The following is an 8497-nucleotide window of genomic DNA, read 5'->3' as shown; positions in this document are numbered from 1 at the left end:
TGAGATGTGCTCACAAGAACCTTGGGGGTTTCTACGGCAACCACAGGGCGATGGGCTTGAGGAGATCTGTGTGCTGAATGCGGAAGGGAGCCAGGCCACTGAACTTGGAGAAAAAGAGAGGTGTGCAAGACATACCTCAGGCCACTGATCGGGAGCAGTGCGGGAGAGACGAAGGTAAGACAGAATTTCCCTTGTGGAGAAAATGAAGGCCTTGAATATGGAGAAGAAGGGAAGGAAGGGGAGGGAGAGAAAGGGAGGGTAACTCAGCAGTTCAGGGAGGTTTTAAAAAGTGCTCAGTGGGGCTGCAGAGACGGCTCAGTGTCTGGGAGCACTGTCTGCTCTCCCAGAGGACCCAGGTTCAGTTCTCAGCACCGCATGGCAGCTCACCACTGTCTGTAACTCCTGTTCCAGGGGATTTGACACCCTCTCAAAGACATGAATGTAGACAGAACACCACATAAAAAAATGCACATAATTTTTTTTAAGTGCGCGGTTAGCCTGGAAGTGATGGAACACACCTTTAATCCTAGCACCTGGCTGGTAGAGGCAAGCAGATCTCTGTGAGTTCAAGGCCAGCCTGGTCTACAGAGTGAGTTCCAGAACAGCCAGGGCTACACAGAGAGACCTTGTTTCAAAAAAACATAGATAGATAGATAGATAGATAGATAGATAGATAGATAGATAGATAGATAGATGATGGATGGATAAATGGATGATGGATAGATAAAATAAAAAATTTTAAAGTGCTTAGTCATTCAAAACTTGGTTAAGCAAACCTCTGGGTCGATGGTGGTAGGCTTGTTCCTCTTGGCAATTTTTCTGGTCCTGAATGTCCTTCTCAAAGTGCAGAGGAAGCACTAGAAAAGAGAAAGGATAGAGGACATGGGAAAGATGAGGTGATGAATGCTATCAGCAATGCTAGGCAGACCCTCACATCAGCGCAATTCCCAATTCCTGCCTCGAGTGTTCTCACACCTCCCCTCAGGGCCTGTCTTCACAGACAGTGGAGATTTGAGATTCAGAGCATGGGCTTTGGAATATCAGAACCAAGAGGGCCCGAGCCACTGTTTATGGGCTGGCCAATTCCTGTCGGACAAGCACTTTCCTTCTCTCCATCCTCAGTTTCCTCAGAACTAGAACTGAATACCGTGAAGGCAAGGGCTTCGTCCATCTGTGGATAAATCAATACATGTGTAAAATCAGGATGGTACTCTCACTACTCCAAAGGCAAAGAGTTACAGTGTGGAAGAGCGTGGACCCTGGAACCTGACTGGCCTGGGACTCCCTGCGTTGAAGTGGGATCCAGGGACTGTGAGATGGCTCAGTGGTTAAAAGCACTTGCTTGTATCGGCATAACACGTGAGTTCAATCCTTGTCACCTGCAGTGGAAGAGGAGACTCAGATCCCCCAAACTGCTCCCTTACCTCCACATATACCATGGCACAAGGGAGCCCATACTCACACACATATATAGTATGTTAAACTAAAAAAAATTAAGAGCCAGGATTCAGTCACTTCTTGTCTCTTTTACAGGTTAGATAATCTGTTTCCTCATTGGTAAAATGAGGACCATGGCAGCTCACCAAGAGTGCTGTGTTGAGGCTTAAGACACTTTACTATAAATAAAATGCATAAAACCGTAGCTGGGCTGACTGCGGTGGCCCGTCCTGAGAAGCGAGGCAGGCAGATCGCTGTGAGTTCAAAGCCAGCCTGGTCTGCGCAGAGAGTTCCAGGCCAGTCAGGGCTACACAGTTAAGACCCTGTCTCAAAACAACAGCAAAAACAAAGAATAAAAAATTTAAAACAAAAACATCTGGGGCAGAGAGATGACTCAGAAGTTACGAGCACCTGAAGCTTTTGCTTCAATTCCCAGCACCACGTGGTGGATCATAACCCTCAGCCCCAGGAGGTCCAATGCCCTCTTCTGGCCCTTGTGGGAACAAGGCATACATAATACACAGGCATACATGCAGGCAAAATACTTACATACATAAAAATATGTACCTGGCTGTGTATTTTAGCTACTGTTGCTGTTATAAGAAGGGACAAAACCGCAGAGAACTGCTCCCTGTCTCGTGTTTAATCCCAGTCTTCTCAGCTATTACAGTGTCTCCCACTCTGGTAAACTGTCACCGAGGATTATTCGTTTCCAATAGAGAGAATACTTTTCAGCAGCCACCTCACGACCTGCCACATGCCAGCGCCCACTAAATGCAGGCCATCGCTATGACATGTGAAGTCATTGTGACCTTAGCAGCCCTGGAGGATGATGGCAAAGCCAGAGGTTTGCCATCCGTCCGTCCAGCTCAGCTCGGCGCAGGAGCAGGCAATGGGGGCGGCGGGGAGGAAGGATCCCCGGGAAAACTGCTGCTGGCGTGAACTGAATGAGCCAAGAGGGAGCCGAGCTAACTGTCATGTTCAGCTTAGCCGCAGGCTATAGAAACAGACTTGAGTAAGAGCAAACAGGAGAAAAAGCAGTACTGGGAGGCAGCACACACTGGCTAGAACTGGTTGTTGATTCACCAGACCAATTTCTTCTAGACAGTCACTTCCGCTCCTGGTCAGAGGGGCAGGTGCCATTCTTCAAGAAGATGTATGCTTCTGCTTCGGGGTTTTTTGTTTTTTCTTTTTCTTTTCAGCACTAGCGTGAGGGGTGTGGGAAAAGGGAGAGCAGGAGGCTGCTCTTGTTCTTGGGCTCACGGCCTCTTGCTGAGAGAATGCATTAGATACTAAGGCAAGACTGTTTATGATGATACCCTCAAACAGCTAACTGCAGCCAGCGATCAGTTAAGGCAGAGGAGACATCACTTCGTTCGTTCATCCTTATATACATTCATTTACAGACATGGGTGTGCACATGTATGTGTGTGTCCGTGTGTGTGTGTGTGTGTGTGTGTGTGTGTGTGTGTGTGTGTGTTACTACAGAGCAAACCCAGGCCCTTACACCACTGTCTTAGTCAGGGTTCCTATTGCTTCAATGAAACACTGTAACCAAAAAGCAAGTTGGGGAGGAAAGGGTTTATTTGGCTTACACTTGCACATCACTGTTCATCACTGAAGGAAGTCAGGACAGGAACTCAAGCATGGCAGGATCCTGGAGGCAGGAGCTGATGCAGAGGCCATGGAGGGGGGCTGCTTACTGGCTTGCTTCCCCTGGCTTGCTCAGCCTGCTTTCTCACAGAACCCAGGACCACCAGCCCAGCAAGGGCACCACCCACAGCGTGCTGGGCCCTCCCCCACTGATCACTGCTTATACATCATGAAAAAAACGATGCAATGAAGGAGGAGGTAGGGGAAAGGAGAGAGGAGATTCTGGGAAGCGGAAGGCTGGGAGAGAGACTGCAGCCACCGCGAGGAGAAGCAGCATGTAGAGACTCTGGTAAGCCACCAGCCACGTGGCAAGGTATAGATTTATAGAAATGGGTTAATTTAAGATAAAAGAGCAGTTAGCAAGAAGCCTGCCACGGCCATACAGTTTATAAGTGATATAAGCGTCTGAGTGATTATTTTATAAGTGGATTGTGGGACTGCGGGGCTTGGGGAACCTGGAGAGAAGCCCTCCAGCTACAGATCACTAACTGAGAAAATGCTTCACAGCTGCATCTCATGGAGGCATCAACTGAGGCTCCTTCCTCTCTGATGACTCTAGCTTGTGTCAAGTTGACTCACAAAACCAGCCAGGATACCCACTCTTTGCGGTTTCATTTTGTGAAGGCCAGACTTGAATTTGCCGTGTATCTCCGAGTGGCTTTGAATTCACAATCCCCCTGCCTCCACCTCCCAATTGCACAGATCACAATTCTGAACACCACACCTGAATTAAAAAAAAAAATCCTCACTTAATTACTTGAGCTAAGCGGTGGGGCAGGCCTGAGGAGCAGAGTGCTGCATTCCTGCCCTTTAGGAACCTGCGTCTCCCTGACATCCAGTGAGTCATTCCGTGTGAGAACAGCTGCAACGTGGAATAGCACGTGATCATGCTCTGTGAGGCCGGAGGCCTGTATGGTGTTCACATTCGGAGAGTGACCTGTCTGGGGAGCATCTCATCATGTATCCCCAGCTGGCCTGGAACTCACCTCGTAGACCAGGCTGCACTGGACTCACAGCATCCTCCTGCCTCGGCCTCTGAGAGTTGGGAATAAAGGCAAGTACCACTAGGCCCAGCTTGCGTTTTCTTAACTAATGGCCGAAGCGAGAGCACTCAGCCCACTGTGGGTGATGTCATTCCTGGGCTGGTGGTGCTGGGCTGTTAAAGAAGGTAGGTTGAGCAAGCCACATGCGGAACAAGCCAGTGAGCAGTGCTCCTCCTTGGTCTCTGCCTCAGTTCCTGCTTGGGTTCCTGTCCTGACTTCCCTTCGTGGTGGACCACTCACCGGAAGATAAAATAAACTTGAGTTTTTATGTTGTGGGATAAACTCCCTTCCTAGACTACTTTAGTTACTGTTTCTCACAGCTGTGGGGAGCAATCTAACACAGCATGTCACTTGGAGAACGATGGCAGAGGATGAAAGAAGCCCGAGAAAGTGAGCGGGGCTGGGGTAGGAGTTAACGTCCCGCCAAACGCCACCCTGCCATTAATAAAGATCGTGTTTGGAGAACACTGCTTAACAGTGTTTAATAAGGTCTGGTGGCCTCCAGAGAGGACAGTGGAGCAGGGACACCCATCCAGACACTTCTGTATCGGTAGCACAGTGTACACACGACGGTAGTACCCACAATGCACTGCTCCTTTGGTCCGCTGCGGCATGGGTCTATTGTGCCCATTTTACAGGTTTGGCAGCCCAGAGAAGTTAGCAAACACTAACATAAGAGATCACCCTGAAAACTTGGGTCTTTGCACCCCAAAGCTTCTAAGAGAGAAAAGAATGCCTTCTGCGCGTGTGTTCATACCCTCCCCCATCCCGCAGAGGGAGATGCTGCTCAGGGAATAAGGTGCTCGTAACATCAGAGCCCACAGGTGCAGGGAAGGCTGTCTTCAGAGGAGATTCCACGGGGAAACAGGGCTGCACCATCTGAAAGGATTCCTCTGGGCTTTGGAAGGGACTTCCCACCGAGAGCCGTTTCCAGGCACACCACCACACTGAGCCTCCCTTCCACCGGGTCCCCTGTAACTTCACTGTCGGGTGCCACATAAAGCCTGCTCCAAAAAAAACCATCCTCTGATTCATGCTGAATGAATTCCTGGCATACATTGTCAGAACGTAAAAGGCAGGTGTAGCTCCCCTGATGCTTTGAGTAGGTACTTGTTCAAATCGTGTAGGCTCTCTAGGAACAGTTTCTCAAAGGAGTAGCGTATAATTTCTCCTCTGTAGCAGTGGTGAGGGGGTGGATTCTGAGGAGGAAATACTGATGGAGGAGGCAGGGGGAAAGATGCCATCCTGGATCAGATCTGGGGAGATCAAAGGATAGGGGTGAGCCTGACTTCTGGAGATGGTAGGCTGGGGGTGGAGGAGTGGAGGTGGAAGGGTGGGGTGGGGTGGAAACCTGTGAGCAGAGATGAGAGAAAGGAATTAGAAGTGTGGGGGGGAGGAGAAGCAGTTTCAGATTCCCCAGGAGATAGCGGGAGTCCAGGCTTCCTGGCCCCCCATCACCCTCTTCAGGGAGCTCCATGTCTGTGGGGCTGCTCCTCTAAGCCCTCATCTCCCCATCTCCAGCCCTGCAGCACCCCTGACTTTTACCCTTCAGGTAGCAAATGCCTTCCAGCCTATGTGCTGGTTTAGTCTCTGGGTTACCTTCCCGCCTCCTTTGTTCCGCCTCACAGATCGTCGCAATCAAACGCAAGTAAGTACCAAATGCCCCAGCAGCCCTGACCTCCAGCGCCAACCCCCACCCCACCCCCATCCTCCATCCTCCGCATCCTTACTGCCTACAAAGGTAGACCTCAAACTCAACCATGCACCAGAATCGCTGGCAGGACACAATGCTTGTTTGTTTGTGTAGAGACAGGATCTCCTGTAGCCCAGGCTAGCTTCAAACTCACCTAGTAACCAAGGATGACCTTGAACTCCTGATCCTCCTGTCTCCACTTCCCCAGTGCTGAGATTACAGGCCTGTACCACCAAGTCCATCTTATGCAGTGCCGGGAATGAAGCCCAAGGCTTCCTGCCTGTTAGGCACGCACTCTACCAACTGAGCTATGCCCACAGCCCAGCGGAGGGCATCTTAAAAGAGCTGGGAAGTCCTCGGGGAATTTACACGGCCGGTAGATACCCAGGTGATGCCCATGATCTGAAGACGCTAGCATTCACTGTCCGTTCACCCTTAGTCATGCTCTGGCCGATGCTGAGACCGCAGCTGAGTGTTTATGTGACACTGTGAGCAGTTTGAAGAAATGATGGGTCCTAGACCGTGTCCTCCACAGTACCTAGCTTATTCAGACCGGGCGCCCAAATCCCACCGGATGTGTCAAATCGCACGACGGGTTCATATTGATTTTTAGGTGCCGTTTGTGGCGCAAGGCAGTCTGCCTTCAGGAACATTCCACCTTCTGTTCTGCCCTCCAGACCTCAACCAACTTCTAGGCTGTCAGTCTTTCCTTTTCAATGAACATATGCCTTCCTCAAATCCTAAGACTTCCCCCATCTGTCTATCAACGTTTATAAGTAATTCTTATAAGAAGTTTGGCAGAGGAGAGAGGCAGGGTAATCAGTCCCTGCAGAAGAAGGGTGGAAGGCCCCAGAAGGCCTAGCATTGTGTTGAATTAAGAAGAGAAAGATTTGAGCTCATTTAAATATCCATGGAGAGAAGCCAGGAAGGATGCTAATGTGGGAAAGAGAGACGGAGGCCCCTGAGGCGAGGGAAAGTGGGATCCAGAGTGTGTGTGTGTGTGTGGGGGGGCTGCCAGGGCAGAGGCACATTGTCCCACTGCAGGTGTAAAAAGAAAAAGATGGGCTTAGATGCGGGAATAATGAGGCTGTAGACTTCAGGTGACTCCCAGCTCTAAGTCCACGGAATTAAATTGCCATGGTGTCACTGGCTTAATATGTCACCTCTGCTTGGCAGAGCTCTAAGCCCCAAGAAATGAATCTTCCGTGAGAATCTCTCAGGCTGGAAGATGCCTGCCCGGTAGAACGGCGAGGACTTCCCAGTGGCACACAGTAGAGATGGGAAAGGAAGGATAAATACAGCCAGTGGTGACAGCGGAAGGACCAGAGCAGGGTCACGGAGCTAATAAGTGCTGGGGCCAGATTTAGAGTCTTGCTCAGCTTAACCCTCAAACTCATCCATCTGGCCCATCCATTTACACTCTCTGACCACCTGAAACTGCAAGGAACAGGCGGAAGGCAGGATTGAGAACAGCTCTTTCCTAACCCTCGGGATGCGAACTTGGAGTGCCGTGGCCCACCCCATCCACAGACAGTCCAGCCTGTCTCCGGGGGTACCTGAAAGTGACAAGGATAATAAGAGCTTTAACAATTTGCCAGATGCCTCCTTACCTGAACGGGCACACAAAGTGCTGGGAGGAGGGTATGAGAACCCTGGTCACAGGTGTCTACCCTCCTCTTCCTCCACTCCTCCTCACAAAATCATTACCTTTATTGGGTGCCAGGGACCATTCTGTCTAATAGATATTTAATTTTAATTTTTATATGGTTGTCCTGACTCTAAAAGTAACAGATGGTCAGTATTCAAAAAGAAAATACTCTAAAAAGAAGCACCTTCCTGCCGGGCAGTGGTGGCGCACGCCTTTAATCCCAGCACTCGGAGCAGAGCAGTGATCTCTGTAGTTCAGGCCAGCCTGGCTACCAAGTGAGTTCCAGAAAGCGCAAAGCTACACAGAGAAACCCTGTCTCAAAAAACAAAAAAAAAAAAAAAAAAAAAAAAAAAAAAAAAAAAAACAAAAAAAAAAAAAAAAAAAGAAGCACCTTCCTGTAGTGGGAAGTTTCTCAGGTCCCGCCTGCCCGAGGTCTGGACAAATCTCTCACCTGAGATCCCTCAGCCGCTTATAAAATAATCACTCAGAGGCTTATATTAATTACGAGCTGTATAGCTATTAGCTGCAGCTTCCTGCTAGCTAGCTCTTTCATCTTAAACCAATCCATTCCTAGTCATCTATATGTCCCCACGTGGCCACAGCATTACCTGCCAGTCTGCTGGCATCTTGTTGCTCCTTTGGTGGTGGCTGGCTCTCTCTCAACTTCCCCCTTCTCTCTGTCTCTCTGCCTGGATTTCCTGCCTGGCTGTAAGCTTTCTTGCTATAGGCCAAAACAGCTTTATTTATTATCCAATGGGAGCCACACATATTCACAGCATACAGAAAGACATCCCTCAGCACAGTCCTAACCTAAGCCAAGTGTGACGTGCGGAAGGAGGGAAAACACCACACTCAGAACTGGTTGGCATTCTGGCTCTCCTGACCGTAATTGTGTGGTCTTGGACACACGGGGTTCCCATTCCTCTGTTTCCCTGTTGCTAAATGAAGACCATAGTGGCTTTTTTCTTTTCTTTTTCTTTTTTTTTTTTTTAAAGATTTATTTATTTATTATGTATACAGTGA

Source organism: Peromyscus leucopus, chromosome 6 (assembly GCF_004664715.2).
Source record: "Peromyscus leucopus breed LL Stock chromosome 6, UCI_PerLeu_2.1, whole genome shotgun sequence".
Taxonomy (NCBI): Eukaryota; Metazoa; Chordata; class Mammalia; order Rodentia; family Cricetidae; genus Peromyscus; species Peromyscus leucopus.
The sequence above is the reverse complement of the archived record's forward strand: the minus strand, read 5'-3'. Positions refer to the sequence as shown.